Below are 20,050 nucleotides of genomic sequence, written 5' to 3'. Positions count from 1 at the left end.
ACTTGTTCCCGTTTTACAGACACCCGGCAGCGGGTATCATTCGGCGGTACAACACACGCACAATCACCATATCCACAAGCAACCCAGCCTGAGCAACGTGTGGAATAAGCAATTTCACACAGAATGCACGTACACTGCACATTTCATAAGCGACAAGTTGTTTGCTACAGATCCAGGCTACCAGCACCCGTGCTGTATCGCTCGCTCCTCTTTTAACAGTTGAGCTACACAAACATCCTATCTGTTGCTGTTTAGTTATACCTTGATGCACACATTTTCCATAGTTTTGTGAATGTTTTCTACATCTTTTGTCACAAGAGCAGAAAAGCTCCATAATGTGTTGGGAATGAGGAGGAACCTGGGAGGAGACCAGAGGTTCTCTCGGGAGACCAGGAAGGCTGCAGGAAAGCAATGATTTGATAATTTGGAGGTCCTGTGATGACAAACCTACTCCCTATGGCTATGGAGAGATAGGTGAGAGCTGGAGGGATGATTTGGGGAAGATTCATCATTTATACACCTAACAGTCCTTTCAGTGGAGGTAACAGTATGTTTGTCTCCATTCCTTTTGGTGTTTATTAGATGCAAATTTACTAACTCATTAGGATTAATAAATTCATTCGGAGGTTACTTCCGGGTTAGCCTCATGATGAAATAAATGGCATTGGAAATCCAATTAGACACAATACAATAATTATATAAGAACATAATCCCATCTCTCCAAAAGCAAGACAGGTGCAGAATTTCAAACCTTTTTGCCATGGAAAACCACTAGATTACATGCAGTAAAAATGGGATTTGCAGCTGTAAATTCATGCATTCATGCTTATCCTAAAGTGGTGGTGGAATAACGATTGCTCAAGACAAGCCCAAAGATAAACACACTTTCAGGGTCACAGGCAGGAGACCTGAGCTTATTAAAGTATGTTCTAATACTTTTCGAGTTATTTTCCTTTCTGCAGTACGCTGTGTACGGCACGAATTCAGAGGCTCAGAAATTCTGTGTTATTTTTATAGAGACACTACTAAATCTGTTGACCCTGAACAGGTCCTGCAAACAGTGACTTTTTTATAAACGGTAAGTGAAAAAGAAATGAAGAGGTTTCAAATCTTTGAAAATGGTTCATGGAAAATCTTCTAAGAGCTGAGTATTTTACCTGTCGCAGACCTGCATATAATGAACCCTAGTGCTGCACACATGCAACTTGCTTGTGAGCCACGCTGATGCATTTTAGGGAGCTGGGATGGAGGTGACAAGTAGGTACTCTACAAGTTAGTTTAAATGCTCTGAATATGATTAACTAGTTTCCGTGAAAACAGCCAGTTTCCGTACATCAGGTCCTGTACTGCCTTCGGGAGGTGGGCTGCGGGTACCCACGGGTACACCAGGCAGACCTCGTTAGGGGTTGTGCAATTACCAGCCCAGTTTTCAGGCAGCTTCAGGATCTGGACATTGCAGTTCATCATGCCATCCAGCGAGACCCAGAGAGCATCTGGAAGATGAAAGACAGTTGGTGCCTGTAGCCTGGAGAGATATATATATATATATATATATATATAACCTTAAGAACCTGGGAAATAACAGCATCAGGAGAAGATGTTGTATATTACTCCCAGGATTGGCAGGACGCCCCATATTTCTTTAGTGGCTTTTGACCCAAAATATGTCTGCCTTTTTTCCCCAACTTTCACATCCTTTCTTCTGGGTTTGAGGAAATGCAATATAGTATTTTGCTGCAGGTTACAATCACAATGACAGGAAAATAACCAGGAGCAGCTGGGCTTTGCACTGCCGGTAAGCAGTAGTTTGCCTTGTCTATAACGCAGTTGAAAGGCAGGTCCCAAGGAGTAATTAGCACTACCCAGAACCATGTACAGCCGCTCCACAAGAAAAGGGTGGGCTCACTGGTCCTTCATGCCAATTTTCTGATTAATAACATCCCAAGCCACTTGCTGCACTATTGATTCTAAATTCAATAAAAAGAACTGGCAGCTGCTGGCAAGGCCACATCATTTTTCCGCTAAAAATGCAAGGCAGCAGCATGTTTCCAGGCAGGGTAAGGTGGTGGGGAAGCCCCCGGAGAGCTGCCGTCCTCCCTCGGGGGAGAGACCGAGTCTCCTCTGCAGCGGCGGGGTCTCTGGCTCTCCCGGGGGTCAGGCAGCAAACGCAGCACGATGTCCCTCGGGATCTGGTGGCAGGTCCTGATGTTCACTCTGACAGTGCTGCGGGAGGGGAGGGAGAGTGTTTCTGAGGTCCCCGTACTGTTGTCAAGACATCACTGCATTAAAGGAAAAACCTCGCTTTGTTTAGGTGGCTTTGATACCTGGGCACCAGGATTTTGGCTAAGAAAATAGCTCGGTACTATGGACTTTTTTAATATTGAGCAGAACAGTTCTTTCCCGAGTTGCTGAAAGCAGAACAAGAAGAACAAGGTGGGGTTTTTTTCAAGGAACCTGGCTTTTAAAGTGTCAACATTCTTGCCATAAAGATAGTTTGTTGGTGTTTTAAAAGACTCCAGTAAATCTAATGCCAAGAAAGGGAAATTGCCTGCTGGTTTCTTTCATCCCAGCTGCGCGTTGGTCGAGAGGAGACAGGAAAGGTATGAGAGAGGCCAAAGCGCTTTGGTGGGTTGTACGGGAAGGGAAGCCCAACCAATAAACAAAAGCTGTTCAGTCCTATTAACAACCTAGGAAAGAAAGGCAAATATATAACAGTGAGCAGAAGGCAGCTCAGAAAGCGTAGAGAAGCCAAGAAATATTGAGCTTTGATCCAGAGACAATATTTCAACAAACACCGAATGCTTTGCAAATATTCACTGCTTGCAATAGCCAAAACACATGGCAGGGAAGGAGTAAGGAGCATATCCCCGTTACTCCTGGGTGAGTGGTAGGAAAGGGTTAATAGGTTTGCAGAAAAGGAGCACACATCTTCTGGCTCACTGACACGGGGAAAGGCATCCTTTTCTACTGCAGAATTTTCCACAGGAGCTGCCACCAGTGGCACCTCTGAACCGGGAACAAGGCAGCTCCTTCTCAAAGCTGCGCACCCCAGTACAACCTGCTGCTGAGCCAGGGAGAGGTAAAGCATTTTGTTTCTTGTAATGACAAAGGGAAACAGCAAAGTGATTTTTTTCCTGCTTTTTGGCAGGGAGTTGCATTCACTCAGGGCTGGATTATCAGGGGTGACAAAGAAGCTGTCAGGACCTCTGGGTAAAACCAAGGCTCTGAGTGCTCAGCCCCAGCATACCGCTGGGCGGGAGGTGATTTATAACCCAGATGTTCCCATTTTCTCCTTCTCTACTTGTTCAAAGCCACAGCCCCACCACTACTTGCCTGTTCTGCTGGGGCAGCGTTGCCCAGGTCTCCCACGAAGCGCGGGCAAGATCTGGGCAGAGCTGAGTTGGTGCTGACGCCTCCCCGCGAGCACAGCGTCGGGGTTTAATCCGGCACACCTTGCGCCAAGTGGCTTCATACAGACAAGGAGCCCCAGGACTGAGGCACTGGGATAAGCACATGCAAATATGATGAGCTGAGAATTAATAAAAGCCCAAGAGACAAACAAACAAGCAAGAAAAGGAGTGCCCGGCCATTGAAACAGCAGCTTCTGTTGGGGAAGCATTTGCAATAGTCGAAGGCCTGTTGGAGCCAGCCTGACCTGCCAGCCTCACAAGCATCCTCTAATAAAAGAGAATAAAAGAGGTTATCTATCTGCTCTATTGAGACCTTCAAATTTTCATCTTAATGGGACATGGTGCTTGACAGATTGAGCTCCACTGAGCAGCTCATTGTAAATTCAAATGCAGGCTCTGGGGCTTATTCGAGCCACTGAGCCTATTTTCTTCCCTTGTTTGCTGGCTGAGCAGGCGGCTGCTGGGAGTGATGACTGTGCGGTTTGTCAGCGTCGGGTTCCTGAACATCAGGCTCTCATCTCTCTGCAGCCTCTTGCATTCGCCTGCCTCCCACCCAAACAGGCGTGTGCAGGTGTAGGAGCTGCGTGGATGGAAAGGGGAGATGCGGCGCCGGGGCGGGATGGAAGGAATGATGGGAGGACGACGTACATACTCATATTCACGTATAGATTTAATTTCACGCCTGCAATCACACGTGGGCGGCGGGCGGAAAGCAAGCACGTAGGGTCCGTCAGCACGTGAAAGAAAGCAGGCAGGTATCGCAGCGGGGTGCAAAGGAGGCAAAGCTAGGGACACACATGGGGTACAGCCTGGCAGAGCCGGGAGCTCGGGCTTGGAAGCAGCGGGCAACGCAGCGGGGTTTTGTTCGGCTGGGGCAGGGTCTGGGGCAGGGGGAGCCGCGAGCTGCAGCCCAGGCTGCCGCTGGCGTTTCAGCCGTGGTGCCAGCAGGTCGAAAGGCTTCTGTTGCTGCTGTCTGCTGCCTCACCTGGAAGGCAATGGAGCGCCGTACCCTGTCCAACTGGCAGGAGGAGAGATGGGCTGCGGGTGGTGTGTGTGCTGGAAAACAGATTTTTTTTGTGCTTACCTCCCCAGGGTGGTGTTCAGCTGCAAGCCTGAGAAACAGACTTTAGAGTAAAGTCAGTTACTCTAACACCACAGGGTTTGTACCAAGCCCCCAGAGCAATTTACCTGAATTCTCAGATTCTTCCAACTCCACGTCGCCGGTGTTTCTGGGGGCTGCAGGGCCGTGCTGCAGCACAGGGCATCTCCAGCCTGCGGGAGTCATGGCCAGGCTGCCCCGGCAGGGAAACCGCCTTTCTTGGCTGCAGAAGGGCACGAGCTTCTCACATTTGGGGCATAATGCATTTCATAAAAACATATTCCAGCATGCCTAAGGAAGGAGGAGGAGTGTGGCAGCCGGAGTTGCAGCGGGACCTGCCGCCACCAGACCTCTGGGCCTCGTGCCCTCGGTAACTCCAAACACAGAGCGTGTGCTCTGAACAGCAAGAAAAAAGCCTTTAAGGCATGTTCTCATAGGTGGTGATCTCCACAGAGCAGCAGTGGAGGGATCATTGCTTAGAACCTGAAAGTTGGCCAGAGAAACTACAGGGAAATACCAGGAAATGTGCAGCAGGGGAAGCACCAAGGCAGGAGATCCAGCTGCAGGGAACCTAACGGGCATTTCTGCCCGTGCCTGCTCTAAGCCCTTTCTGTGCCTGCAAAATGCCCCACAGGTCATAGATTCTTTGCATTCCTTCTCCCCATTAGTCCCAGGCCTCTGAGCACAAAAGGCACATTGATTCTTCCGAGGATTTAAAAGGAAAAAGGCAGTTGCCTCTTACTGGTTGGAAATGCAGTTCTGCCCATGGTTAGATGTGGCCAAATTCAGCAGAGGGAGACCATGGTTTTCTTCTAGATGTGTTTTGCCTTGTGAAAACCAGACCAAAAGTACCAATTTTGCTGCCTTTTTTATTGTTCCTGATTTTCAGAAATCTCTGGGATATGAATTATGTAGAAGATGCATAGCAAATGAACTGAAGCACTGGCAGGTTCTAACACAGCCGGAGTACTCCCCGTGCTGAGCGTCCAGCTCCATCTGTCTGCAGCAGCTCCTCCAGCAGCTCGCTCTCGTCCCACCATTCTCCAAAGAGCATTTCGCTGGGGAATGGGGGGGTCTTTCTGAAACCTGTGCAAACTCCGTGGGCAAAGGGGGATGATAACCTCTGCGAGTCCCCGTGGCCCCGGTGAAGCTCTACGAGGTGAAGACACCTGGCGTGGGTGCATGTGCTTTCATCACCAGTTTGATCATACATCCATGCCCCATGTCCAAATAAACCAGATATGACCCAGTGATATAAATCTAACCACAAAACCAAGGGTGTGAATTCTCTCCTTAAAAATAAACTCTCATTTTTGACTTGGAGCCTGGAAGCTGCACTGACTTTCTCAGCTTGCCACCAGGTCTCAGAGTGGCTGGTATTTTGTACATGCTTTTGTTTTTTAAACCCAAAGTTCTACCATTTTTTGCTTAAATCCACATTTAAGCGCATTTGTGTGCGCTAGGGGATAAGAGAAAGGTTTTATTGCTTGCATTATTTACGAATGGTATGATTTCAGGGCATCTGTATTAAAATAAGGTTCCAACTGGAAAATAATATTAAACAAGATAAGTGTGTATATTTGTTTCGTAAATCCATAAAACCTGATTAACAATGATGCTCATAATGCTTGTTTCATCATTAGAAGACTTCCTGTATCTGTACCACGGCGTGGCACTGGATGCTTTGATGCATTAGGACGGTGGCCTGCAAAGCTGTTTGGTTTACGCTGAACTTTGGTGTGCAGCAAGGCATGCTTTAATCAAGGGTTTGGTTTTGGTTTTTAATTATTATTACTTTCTTTGTCTATGAATTTTGGAGCTGATTAACAATACAAGAGATTGAAACTTGACTGTATTCTGCTAGCGCAGCTGCTGGCTCCCGAAGCCATGACTAATGCTTTCTGTTTACTCTTAAGGTTTTCTTACTGAATTTGTCGCTGTTCCATCCAACTGCTCGCTGGGAATGCTTTCTAACAAACATTGCCCCTTCCCTTGACGCGAGGCTGGTGCGCTTTGGGATGCATTTCTGTAAGTGCTAGTGGCTGACAACCCACTGGGCAGTGCAACAGCCAGAAAATAGAGTTTTTCTGTTAATTTGCCCATATTATTTGGTAACAAAGACTGACTTCCAAACTAAAGCCTGAAGAGTAAAGGGCAGATGAGGACATTTTCTTGGGTGCAGTTAACGAACTGTCAGACCCCTTTGGGTCTCCTTTTTGTGCCAAGTACTGGTAATTTATTTCCCTGAGAACAGGATTTGTCAGTCTGGAGGGGACAGAGTCCGTGAGCTCTGAAGGCTTCCCAGAGCCCGTGTGACAGAGAGTGGTGATATTCTGCGTGTTACAAAAACCTCATCTCCGGAGCCCCCGAATCTAAACCAGAGCACTCGCTGGTTGTACTTAGTGGAGTCACTAAAATCCTCAATGATGCTGGGCAAGAGTCAGAGGCGAAAGATGACTCCTGGGAGGTTGCAAGTAGTGGCTGCTCGGAGAAAGAAGAAAGAATTTTAGATAAGAAAAATAAAAGGATCTCAGGAAATTCATATGCAGCTCTTAGTGAGTGTCTCCCTTGCAGTGAGACTCTCCATATGGCTCCTCCACAAGTGGTGAAAGAGAGAATTTTCTGCTGAAAAAAATAAGCCTGGAGGTGAAAACTTCAAAGGGGCTGAACTCCGAATCCAGCAAGAGCCTTATGCACATCCAGGAGCTGAGAAGAGCAAGTGTTGATAAAGCACTTCAAAACCTCGCCAAGCCTGTGATCAGGTTTCTCCTGCAGCTCGAGACGGGGCTTTGGCCAGCCTTATGAACACCAGCACTGGTGGGGACTAAATGCAAATCGAACCCTTTGAAATTACACAAACATATTGCGTGAAAGGAGATGAAGGCGAGAACAGCAGAAGTGTCCGGCGCAGGGTGGTGCTGGGCAGGTTAAGGGAAACACTTGGGGAGCAGCCTGAGCTCGCCGGCCCCAAAGCCCCACTGATGTAGACTTTGAGCAGCGTTCAGGGCTCAAAAACAGGTGGGATATTCATGGGAGATCCACTTTTTCTGGTGAAGAAAATGTACCTTTCAAGCTTGCAATGGAAGACGCGGGGTGCTTTGAGCTTTTTGATGCTCCTAAATGGTCTGAAGTTTCTCAAGACGAGTGGTTCCCAGAGGAGCAGACAGGCACCGAGGGCTTGAAGCACGGCCCGTTATAGCCAAGGAAAGATCCCCATGGACTTCAGGTCCCTAATTATCTGGTTTTGTATAGTACATTAACCCTAAACTTGCAGGCATGTGTCCCTCTGCCTTGCTTGAATTATTAGCATATCCCAAAGGAAACATGGAAGCCCAGACAGGTTCTTGGCAAAGAAAGGAGCTGCACAGGATGGGCGGCTGAAGCCGGGAGGAGCAGAAGGGAATGCTGCTTCTTGGCACGAGGTTGCTCAAGAGCCCCATGCTCTTGCTGGCGGCACACAGCACCGTGCTGCAATCCTGCTGGCCAAGGCACAGGCACGGGGCATTGCATTTTAAGGGCAAGATCCTGCTCTGGATTATAGCAGTATATCTTTGCCCTGTCTCTGTAGATCTCAAAGCACCCCGAGCTTGTGGCCCCCACGGCCACTGCTTCACCTCTCCTGGAGTGTCATGAAAGGAGAAGCCACGCTGTTCAGCCCCATAACCGCAGCTGGCAATGATAAATCAAACTGAACTGAACAATTGCTGCAGGAGCCCAACTTCTCTGAAAATTAGGCCACTTCTATTTAGATGTTGCATCTGAGCCTTGGTGGTTTGAAGAGTCTTGTCTGGTGCTGCCGTTCCTTCCAGGTAGGTGGAGGATGAGCGTGGACCTGGCAGGCAGGGGATGCTCAGCCCCAGCTGTGATACCAGGGTGCCGCGGTGACTTGCTGCCCGTGCCAGCACCACAGGCTGCGTTTCGCCTCTGCTTTCTGGTATTTTCCCCCTTGGAAAAGTTGAATTGCTGTATTGCTGGCACATGAAAGAAATAGGAGTTTTCTTGCTGCAAGCCATAGAAAGCAGGCTTCATTCAGTTCCTGAATAATTTAGAATACAAGCCTTTGATTAATTTCATGAGAAAAAGGAAACAAAGTTAGCTATAACTATAGGCCATTCAAAGTATGGATTGCCAGCAAAAATGTGCAAAGCGCTGTCATGAGAGGATTAATTACATAGATTAAATATTTTATAAGTTAAATAATGTGTATTTTTTTGAGACAAAATGGAATGTCATTTTTTTCCCCCAAGACAGGGAAAGTAACTGTATTCACTTCCATTTAGCCCACAGAGCAACACAGACTCCAGTGACAGAGGAGGATGGATCAGGGCTGTAATTCCCATCTGGCACCAAAATCTATATTCTGAGCAGCATTTCATCTTCTCCCCAAGAGCCCGGCTCCAAGCTTTCAAGTCTCTGTCAGTTGTGAGGTTCTTCTGGGGGGAGAAGAAAAGGGTCCTGGCAATTGTTATTGTCTATTATAGTCTTCCAAGATCTGGAAGGAAAATGGGCTGTGTAGGGTGGTTTTAATTATTGTATTATTGTCCTGGAGGATAATGGCAGTCTTTCAAACTGTCTTCCTTTTTCCTTTGCAGAAAAAAAGACCTGAAGCTGGTTTCTGACTCTGAACTATCCAGAGAGCTAAATCCCTCTGCAGAAGAGTTTGCTCAGTGGCACACAGGGCATCTCCAGCCACTCTCCCAGGGGAGTCACTGCTAGAGGCACGGATGCAGCTGAGGTTTTCAAACCATCAAGCAGATTTGGCCACACAGGCCACCTCACAAGCCCTGTCCCGGGCAGGAGCAGCGCCTGAGCCCCAGCTGGCTGACGGATGCTGAGACCTCCCTCGGAGCCCAGCGAGGAGGTACCTGACACCACGTTCTGAGATCCCCGGGATACCCAGAGGTTTTGTCAGCTGCTCATTTGATGGAAACACTATGCACTTGATTCTCACTCCTAATTAAAAGCCTGCTTGCTGTGCTGTGTCTGCAGGCACCCGGCCGGGAACAGGACCACAGATGGTGGGAGCCTGGGCATTTGCTGCTCGTCCTCCCCAGCACTCACCAAGAGCTCATCAGCAAGGATGACTGACAGCCTTTCCCTCCCAAGCACTGTCCACCAGCAGCTCAGGCAAATGAAATAAGTTACTGGGTTAGAAGAAAGCACAAAGAAGTCCCTCAGGGAGACTTTGAGGGGGACTAAGCACTAGGTTTTGTCTCAAATCAATTCTGCAAAACTGCTGACCTTGTCACTGCAAAACTGCGGGTACAGGAAAACTCTGTAGTCTGGATTCAGGTTTACATGTCTAATTACTTTTGAATATGCTTGGATAAATATTCCTTCTTTTATTCACCCAGTTCTGGAGACTCCTGCACTGCTCAGGCACAGAGCAGTGGCCATGCCCTGGGAACCAGGGCCAGCAAGAGCAGGGAAAGCTGGAGCTGGCTCCCATGGGAGCTCTCCATGGAAAGGCTCACCAGACTCTTTAGCTTGGGCACTAGACATTGTTCTATGCTAAAAGGGCAAATTTTTGGCAAGCAAGGGTGAAACCTGCAAAACATATGGTTAAAAGGATGAACAAGTTCCCCAGTAATCAAAAGATTCACAGCTACTGGCAGTGATCCTCCAATTAGGCTTTAAGGAGGCAGGAGGAGGTCTGGCTGGGGATGAGGGTGAGGAGAAGGCTCATTGAGGTCGCCTGCTTCTCCAGAGGAAATAAAAACAGGAGCACAGGCAGCCCTGGAACAGGCTTTAGAGGGAGAAGGATGGTGGAAGGAGGATTTGCTGCCTGCTTAGCCTATGAGTAGTTGTTTTTCCTGTATTTTGTTCTCCTTTTTTTGGTACAATTTCCTGAGGGTTTCCTCGTGTTTTTCTCCCTATTCAGTGTGGCAGGGAATGTGTCTGGGAGCTGGTGTGTGTGAGCAGTCCTTTGGGCCTGTGATGTTTCCCTTGACTTGGGTTGCTCTGTTGGTGGGTCAGTCTCGGGTGTACTCAGTTTAGTGCCCATCAGCACATCATGGTTTACTTTGCTGCGTGTGGGGAATTGTCATTTGTACAGGGGCATCTAACTAGTTGGTAGCACTGGAATATCTCTGTTGCGAGAAGGAGAGAGGGAAGCTGCTCCCGTGGTTACAGTCTAAGTGTGCTTGGTGCTGCACAGATGCATGTGGAGAAAGGTTGTTCTTGCTAACTATCTGTGCTATCTTGGGGGAGGAGAGCGAGGAAGGAACCTCAGCTGTGTGCTGCTCTGCCTGCTGCTGCCAGCCCTCTGCGGTGGTCCCCCTGTCCCCTCCAGCATCTGGCCCAGCAGGATCCCGGGGAGTCTGCCCTCCTCTCCCACAAGGCAGTGTGTCCCTGTGTTGGTGACAGGGCTTCTGACCTTTATTACTGCATTTTGTTTCATGTTAATGCCTCTAATGAGCTGAGCAGAGTCATGGTCTGCTGGGGTTACCTCTCCTCCAATCTAAAGTACTTCTATCCCAACTTGAGCATCAATCTTTGTGCTGGTATTTATTGCTTGAGTCAAGCCCAAAATATCTGATGGGTATTACATTTTCTTCTTACTGAAAGTGTTTTATTTCCTAAAAGCTAAAGAAAATGAACAGACCCCCCCATGCTTGTATAATCTTCTCCATTTGGAGCTGACATGCATACTAATAAAGGTGTGAAGGAAATCAATCACCCTTGTGAGGCAAAAGAGAGATGGAGCCCAGTAATGAGTCTAAGCCAAAGATGTGCTCGCTGCCTGACGCTCTTTACGTTAATCTATAGCAGTTAAAACATGGTATCTTCTATTTTACAGTGAACAAAGAAAGCTGCTAAAGAATGACGATGCAGCCATAGATACTCCTGTGAGTCTTTCACCTTTAAGTGTTTCTTCTGAATTTTGAAAAATAAACTGTGCTTATGTTCTCTATGTGTTGAAACAAAAGGTGGGGCTTAGTTTCATACAAGGGAATTGTATAATGATTTATTAATTTTCAACATGATACACTGGAACTTCTGATGCAGCAGCTAGGAATGTGATTTGGGCTTTCATGCTACTGGGCAGATGTGGGAAGCCTGGGTAGTCTTCTTGGACAGAAATAACACCCTGCTGTTATCTGCGTTTTGAATTGATGATTTTCCTGTCCTGCTGCTGCCCACTCTGTCCCCGTGGGTCCTTCTCCCCCCTCGCAGGGCTCTGGCACCACGTGCCAGCTCCACCTCGACACTGCTCTCCCACCACCTCCACCGCCTCGCTGCATTTCCAATAAGCTGTTGCATTCCCCATTCGATCTCTGCGAAGCCTTTTCCTGATGTGCTGAGCCCTCGCCTCTCCCAGCGCGACTGCATCTCGGAGCACTCAGGCTGCTCAGGAACACCCTTTGGCAAACGCACAAAAGCAGTATGCGGGAAGTTGGAGAGCTGTGATGGAGCAGAAAACCCTCCTCTGTCTGGGGGTTGCTCATCCCTGGTATGAGCCAAGTCCTGCTCTGCCCGGTCCTGCCCGGTCCGGGTGGTCCCACTGCGAGCAGGACCTCTGCCGCGGGGGCAGGGGAGGGTGCCGCACACATAATGTGCACACTTGCTGTCTCAGTAATCTCTCAGTCCTTGTCCCATTTGTGCCACTCTCCCCTTGAGAAAAGGGAGTTAAGAGGCAATTTGCTTTGGAAAATTACAATTATGTTATTGATTGGGTAAAAAGGAACTGTTTTATTAAAGCTTACAATCCTGCATGTTTCTTTTCCTTACAAATATCCTATTACATGCTCAGAGACCACCCACACGCTTTAGTGCTTTTACATTTGCCCTGCAATCTTTCATGCCAGTTGACTTTTCATTTCCAAATCCCTTTTCACATTAAACACAGACCCACACACTCTGACCCATTTTTCTTTGAAATAAATCATAATTCTGTGCCAGCAATGACTCAAGGTGTTCTTCAGAATTTGTAAACAGCACTAAAGTCTTGTGGGAAATGTCACAAAGTGTTGGTCTGAATTTATTAAGTAGTTTCTCAGCTTTAAATGTATATGTTGCTATACACAGCCTGACAACATTTCTACCTGTAATGGCTTTTGATGCGTGGTTGGTTGCTGGCAAAGCTCATGTCCAGTGTCGGGGCTCCTGAAAGCTCATGCAGAGACCTGCAGATCGATAAAGGGGAAGGAGCTTTGTGGCTGTGCAGGCTGACTTCGTAAAGGGACAAAGAATCCGTTTTGCAGCTTACTATTAACATTTCACTTGAAAAAAAGAGAGGAAAAAATGCAATTTCTTTGGCCTTGGCCAGGATTTGCTTGGTCTTGCCTGCTCAAGGGAGAGCCCTGACTCTGCAAAGATGCCAGCAGTTAAAGCAGCTGCAAGTAAAGCCCAAAGCCTTTCCCAGATCTCCATAAGGGCAAGGGAGAAAGAGCCACCTTCCCTTGCAAAAGGGGAATTGGAGCCTGGGTTTTGCAGCTGGCAAACTGACCTGCAGGCAGTTCAGCAGCCCAGAAGCTCAGGCAGTTGCTTCTCCCTCTTATTTCTCATTCTCTTTCATTCCCCAGCATTTCCTTTTCTGCCAAACTGTATGTCCTTAGTGCTATGGGCAATTGTTCCCTGCGCAGACCACAAACCAGGCAGCACGATAATCCACATTATTCAGAAGTGACAAGACTTTTTTTTATCCAAATGGAAAAGGTGTGATCCAGACTGTGCTCTTGTGTGTCACTTGTGAGAGCTGAGAACAGCCCTGCTTGGCTCGGCGGCGTTACAGCCGTGCTGACCCAGTGGGTGTTGCAGCTGAGCCAGTTTCTGTACATCTCATGGCAGTGGTTGAGGGGGATGTAAATTTGAGAGGATGCTTCCTCCTAATTTGAGATCTTTCCTGCTGGCTCTGCAGAGGAACAATCCTTTATTTGAGACATTTTCCAGTGTCACTAAATGAAACGTGGTCGCAGAAGACAGCGAGCCACCCGCGAGGAGACGTCTGCATAGGTTTTTAGCATGTTTTCCCTAATCTCTAGGCCTACAGTCTCTTTTTCGCGGGGCATCAGCTGGAATCCAGCCACTGCTATAATTAGTAGCATTAATGGAGATGCAGAGGATTTTGTGGCCGCATCACGCAGTTTCTATCCAGCTCCCTATCCTAATTCGAGTGCTGCCTTGCACCAGCTGCTTAGAGGGTGTAAGAAATACTAAGCAGGCAATTCCGGCATCAGAAAGATGTATTGCCCGTTGAAGCATGTTGGACATAAAAGCAGAACAGCTTTTAATTAAAATTTCTTCCAGCAGCCATGTAGGGCCTAAACAAGGAACAGGAACAAAAACTCCCAGCCCTTTCACAAGAGAAAAGCATCTTTGAAGTTGGGAGTGGAAGATGCTGATGGGGAGCAGACTGTGCCCAGAGAGTGATGCAGGGAGCAGCAGGCAGGGCGGCATGAGGCAAACGTGGCTTTTGTCGGGGTTTTGCTGAAACATCATCTGCAGGAACCTTCCTTTGAGCATCGTGGCCAGGCCATCAACTACAAGTTTTCTGCATGCTGTGGCCATGCAGTCTCGTGGAGGGGTGGAGAAAAGGCAGCAGATAGTCCAGCTTCATGGTCATTTAATTCTCATTTACCATACGTCAGCGCAGATACCAAAAGAGATGGCTCAGACCCTGAGTGCTCTTTTAACAGTTTTGTGCCATGACAGCTGCTTGGCTGTAGCTTGAAAGGAGATGAGGCTGGAAGGAAAATCCTGCTATCAGATTATCTATGGGCCAGGGCATCTCTCTGACCCTACACTGTGTCAGCATTAGTCTGGCAGGCGTTTCCACCAGTGCAGCCATTCCCAGTGCAGCACAAAGCTCTCAAAGGGCATCCTTCACTCTAAGGTAGGTGTCATTCCTGATGACTTGCATGAGTGTAAAAGGTAATTTCATGGCAGGGAGGTTTGAGACAGCAGCACTGCTTCCCTGCTTTTCCTGGGAAGGATCGTACTATTAGTGTGGAACTATTAATGCAACTATTAGAGAAAACAGTGCTTCAAGTTTATTGGGAATGAAAATTCCTCAAGAGTTTATTATATCTGCTGCTTTACTTGTAGAAGATTTTGACCTGACTTGTAGCTAGCTAGTAGATGGACACTGCCTCACCTTCCAGATATACTTAGACAGAAGACATCTGCTCCTGCGCCCTGAGCCCTGCAGAGCATCCAGGCTGTCCTTTCTGACGTTGTGGTGGGATCCCAGCGCGCCACACTGAGCGATCTGTCCTTCACAGCTGGGACAACCCTCATGGCAGGGTGAATTGCTGAGCATTTGTGAAGATCTGCTCATGTGCTTGGCTTTGCCATTGGGATGCTTTCCCCTCTGCCCTGAGGAAGGCTGTCCCTGGCTGTGACCCTGCCAAGGCAGACTAGGTGCAGGCAGATGGGACCAGACCCATTTTCCCTCTTGCCCCTCGCAGACTGACCCTGTTGGATTGTGCTTATTCTGAGCAGTTTAAGGGAAAATACCTTGTGGCAGGTCTGCTCCTCCAGGAGCTTCTCTGTGCATGCATGGGAGTGTTGCAAATAGAGCAGGTTCCTTAAAGAGCATGTTAAGTATAAACATGTAGCATCACTGCTTAGACTGATCCTCCAGGGAAAACCTGCATAAACACACATTCTACAGAAATCAAGTGCGAATGATAAAGGAAATGTTAAAATATTGCCCTGAGGGCTTCCAAACTGAGTAGGAGGAACAAAGAGAGGACTTTGCTCCACACACCAAGGGACTGTGATTAGCGAAAGCGGTTATGCAGCAAGAGGAGGAAAGCTGACAGGGCAGGAGGGAAGGGAGCTGCGCGTGATCGGGAAAGCATGTCGGGGTTAAATGCTGTTCTCTATTTTGGATGTGTCTGTATTCTCGAAGAGTTTATTGTTAGCAATTGCATTACAGCAGCACCTGAGGCTTTGAAATAAATGAGGGCTCTGCAGCACTAAACATCTTGCGGATGCAGCCGGCTCGAACGGCTCTGCAGCCTGAGCAGGGGGTGGGATGGTGCCCGCTGTCCTTCCCGCGGAGAGCGAGGGCTGCGCTCTGCCAGGCGCGGAGGCTGGTGGAGAGCCACGGTTTGTGCTTTGCCAGGCTCTGGGCCTGTCTCGGGAGACGTGGCTGCAGGATTCAAGCTTTGCTGCAGCACTCGGAGCTTTGGAGGAGCGTGCCAGGGCTCACTGCTGTGCCAGCCCCGACGGGAGCCGTGTTCCTTGGGGCAGCATCTGACCTCAGCTGCGCTGGCTCAAGTGCAGGGGGGCTTCTCCGCTGCTGCGCACGGGGCAGTGCACGCAAAAGCACAGAAGTTCAAAGGGGTTTGGCTGCTGTACCCTGACTTGTAGGTCGGTATGCAGCTATGCCAGGGAGAATGATGAGCAGGACCCAGCAGGGGAGAGCCTGGTCGATGAACAACCAGGTCACAGCCCACAGCCTCATCTGTCTTCCCTGCACCTTGTCCCCAGGAAGGGTGGGCCAGCACGAGGGATCTGCTCTGGCATCAGTCAGGCTGTACCTGCCTCAGGTGAAAAGCGTAACTGCAATACCCCTGGCAATTGTCAGGAGCACCAGATTCAGTGTATGAGCAGGAAAAAATCAAAGCAGAGGAGTCTTTCTGTTCCCTTGGATTTAATGACGATGACTGAAATGAGCTTTAGCTGGCTTCTGTCACTGATGATGTATTTTCCAGATGCAAACAGCATTTCTGAAACTACAGTGGTTACACAGAGGCAAGTTGGGAGTACATTAAATGAGTTCATCCTAGATGTGCGTGTGCAATTCCCAGCTGATCAATTACCTGCAGCGCCAGGCAGCAAGACGTGCATTATTTGTGAGCTCCTCTATGGCCTGAACCCAAGATCCTGCTATTGATCAAGTTCAAAGTCAAGCCAAGCACTTTCCTCATAGCACGGTGTGAGGACTGTGCCCAGCCCCGGGTGCCCCACTCCTCGTAGCAGTACTGGCAATTACAACATTTAGAGGAACAAGAGGACGGTTTTTCTAGAAGCAGCTCCCAGCCCTGCTGCAGCCTGTGTGGCGGAGGCAACGCCGGATGAGTCCATTCACCTTCCAGCACTGCTCAGCCCATGCTGGCTTTGTTCATACAGAGTTTTCCTCTTTGTTCAGAGTGCCAATTACTACTCTGTAAGACAGCATTCATCCAGCCCAAATTGTTCCGTGCTGAACAGAATCCTTAAACAAATAGAAATGAAAAGGGCCTCAAGTTCCCAGGTCTGTGCAGAAAAATCCATTTCCTTTTGACACCGCCATCTGTGCTGCTCTCCTGCTTTCCTTGAGTCCCTGTGCTGGGGAATTCTTGCACTCAAATTAATTGACATTCTGTCCCTTGTTTTCTCTCTGCTCCCAAGATAAGCTTAATAATGCCAAAGCTACCTCATAGAGAGCTCCTTCTCAAATCTTTTTGGTTTGTATCAATTTATCTGCTCTTGGCAAAGCCAGCAAGTGGTTTTGAGAGTGGAGGAAAAAAGCCCCATCCTTCCCTCCGTCCCCTTAGGGCCTTGCTGCCATGCATATGTATGCTCGCCTTTCATCACTTCTTCAGCCTCTGCTGGTGTTTTAGTCGGTTACTGGTGCTTCTTGAGCCACCTGCCCTTCCTGATGCCTCTTCAGGGTGAGAAGTGGCTTCAGGGTTCACTTTTACCTACATCTGACTCTTTGTTTCTTTTTCTCAAATTTTGCATCTCTGAGCTCAATTTGCATTTGACGTTTCTTAGCCAACAATACTTACAGGAACAATATAGGTTCTTGAAATGAGAAAGAAACATACAGGCTTAAGGTGAAAGCTGGAGTGTATAAAGATGTGTGATCTGGTTAGAGCACAGGCTAAGAAGACATAAATGCCAGCCATGATCTGAAAGAGGTAAGCACCAAAGAGAGGAAAAGAGGCCAGAGTACACGAGAAATCAAAGCCCTCGGTAATGAATCGGTTTCTCCACCTGGTTATGCCGAACGAGTGGCCCGGCACTCATCCCTGCTGCAGTAATGGGATTGGGCTTGGGCCCAGCTCCATCAGGGATGTCTTTGGCTCTTCACAGAAAGAAGCCGTCAGCAGCAGAGAGCTGTTCTCGAGGGACACCACGGGAAGCCTCTTCTGGGCATCTTACATCAGGAGTTTCTGTGGAGTGTTCCTAGGGCCAATCTTTGACAGGACACCAGTGCAATACGCTGCTCGCAGATGGGTTTGCTGTGGCTGATGTCTCCACTCCAGTGCACGTTACAAGGGCAGCAAGAAAGGGGGGAGGGTTGTCTTGGTTCCCAGTGAAGCAGTCTTCAAAAACTCCAACCTGTGGGACAGGAGGGCTGCTCGTGTTGATGTAGTGCCGTGCTTATGGGATAGATACCAGCACAGGCTTCTGACAAATAAGAGCAGCCTTTCTCTCTTTATTTGGCTTTGGGCAGCTATTCCACACCTTCCTGAGTAGCTGCCACTGCTGCTCCATCTGTCCTGCCTCTTCTGCTTACTACCTGCTCTGCTGGCTTCGTCCTCCTTTGCGCGAAGGGCCCTCCTGAGAGGCTGTTACGACCCCTTGTAAAAGGTCTCGGTGCGTGGTGGCATGTGTTTTCCATCACTGCCGAAGGAGCCAAACCCCTGGAGATGACCCTGAGGGCACTGCTACCGACACACAAGCCCAGCTCTTCCCAAAGGGCGGCAGCGGGTGCCAGTGCTGCTCTGTGCCATTACCCTCAGTGGGGCTTTTACTTTAAGACGAAGTGCCAAAGAATAATGTTCTCGTGTTGCGTAAGCGTTGACAAACCAAGTGGTTTTAATTGCTCTTGCTGGCAGCGAGCACACTGCAACCTGTCCTCCTGGCAGCAGCACGCGGCTCCGTGCCCGCAGCGAGGGTCGGCAGGCGCTGCCAGGCGGGAGGCACGTGGAAGCAGCGCGCTGGGCGCTCCCAGCAGGAGAGGTGACTTTTGCTCGCTCTCACCAGCTGCCCATTTAATCCTATTTTGATTGGCACTCGCTCTTCAGCAGAGCAGCCTGATTGACTCGAGCAGGCAGAGAGCCACTGGAGCAGATGGGCAAGGCTGCGGCTACCCGGCGGACCGTGCCCGGGTCTTCAATTGCATCCTCAGTCCAAGAGTGTCGGCAGAGCCAACCTCCTTGAAGACAGGAGGCTTCTAATTGAAGGAGATGCCTGTGGAGCGGGACGTGTCACTGTGTAGTGCTTGCCGGGGGGAAGTATCTAAAGAAATGCCTAGCAGTGCTTCTGTACCCTCCATGTGACATTAAGAATATATGAAGTTCATGTGGGTAGTGCCTCCTTCCGAACAGCCATGTTTGTTATTTGCAGACATAATTGTATCTGGCTACAAATATCCTCTGCTGCTCTGCTTGTTTCCACCGGCCTTTGCATTAGCAGATACAGAGCCTCATGGGCTTACGGCTTCGGAGGGGCACACGTGGCTGTTCTTGCTCGCTACGCTCCCCTTCTTGTGCCCGGTGTCCAGCCGGCACGTGGACACCGGCCTTCGAGGAGGGGGTTTGAGCTCGGGGGCTGGGCTGAGTGCTGAGGCTGGGGTACCTGCTCCGTGCTGCTGGCTCTGCCCTGCGGCAATGCTCCCCAAGAGAGGGGCGAGAGCATCTTCAGCCAGCACAGGGTCTGCTCTGTTGGTGGAGAGAGTGGGTTTTGTGCTGCTGTAAGCAAACTAACACATGGAGAAATGTCTTCCATTTTCACCTCCAGTTTCTGACTGTAAGGTCAGTTTCTTCTGTCAGGAAATAAAAATTACCATTCAAATCATTCTTTTGCAAAAGGAGGCATCTTTTTGCCCGTGACAGATTCACTGCCGCTGTGCAGTGCTGCACTAGCCCTTTGGTGGGGCTGATCCCATAGTTAGACAGCTCCTCTTCAGCTGCACTGGGTCTGATTTCCAGGCACTTCTATCCTGTATCCCTTCAGCGCTGGTACCCTTCCGAACAAAGATGGGACAAACAATCTGTTGGTGCTCCCTTTGCACATTATACAATTACATGGGAATTAATTTTAAAGTGTGCCTTATCTTATTTGTGATTTCAGTCTCCCTTGGGGTAAGAGAAATCATGTTCAAACCAATTACTGTTCACCCAGGAATTGCTCTACCCGTTTCTTCCCATGTGAATATTATTGGTTAAATAACAGGCAGACTGAATGCCTGGGATAAGGTGGCAGACTTCTGACACTAGGTCTGATTTGTATAGAGTGCATCATTTACATTAAAATTGTAATTATATTCATGTTCTTGGGCACAGCACTTAATGATAAACTCTTGGGTCTTTTCTCTGCAATATCCATCTCTTTTCCACTCCTTTGAGCAGTACAGTACCACCAGTCTCCACCACTTTTTCAGGCTCCAGTGTCTCTTGATGTACGTGGTGTTTTATTCTTTTTAATCAGATGTGCTATTTCAGATCGTTTTATTTTCTGAACCCATATAACTGACAGAGATGTACTGTCTGTCTTCCAAACATCAGGATTCATGATTGTGCTGTGAAATGTTTGCTTTTAGTGTGCTCATAAAAACACAGGACAAGTCAAAGTGGACCTGTCCTGGGGTTCAGCTGAT

This window comes from Haliaeetus leucocephalus, unplaced genomic scaffold (assembly GCF_000737465.1).
Source record: "Haliaeetus leucocephalus isolate CR32 unplaced genomic scaffold, Haliaeetus_leucocephalus-4.0 Scaffold68, whole genome shotgun sequence".
Taxonomy (NCBI): domain Eukaryota; kingdom Metazoa; phylum Chordata; class Aves; order Accipitriformes; family Accipitridae; genus Haliaeetus; species Haliaeetus leucocephalus.
The sequence above is the reverse complement of the archived record's forward strand: the minus strand, read 5'-3'. Positions refer to the sequence as shown.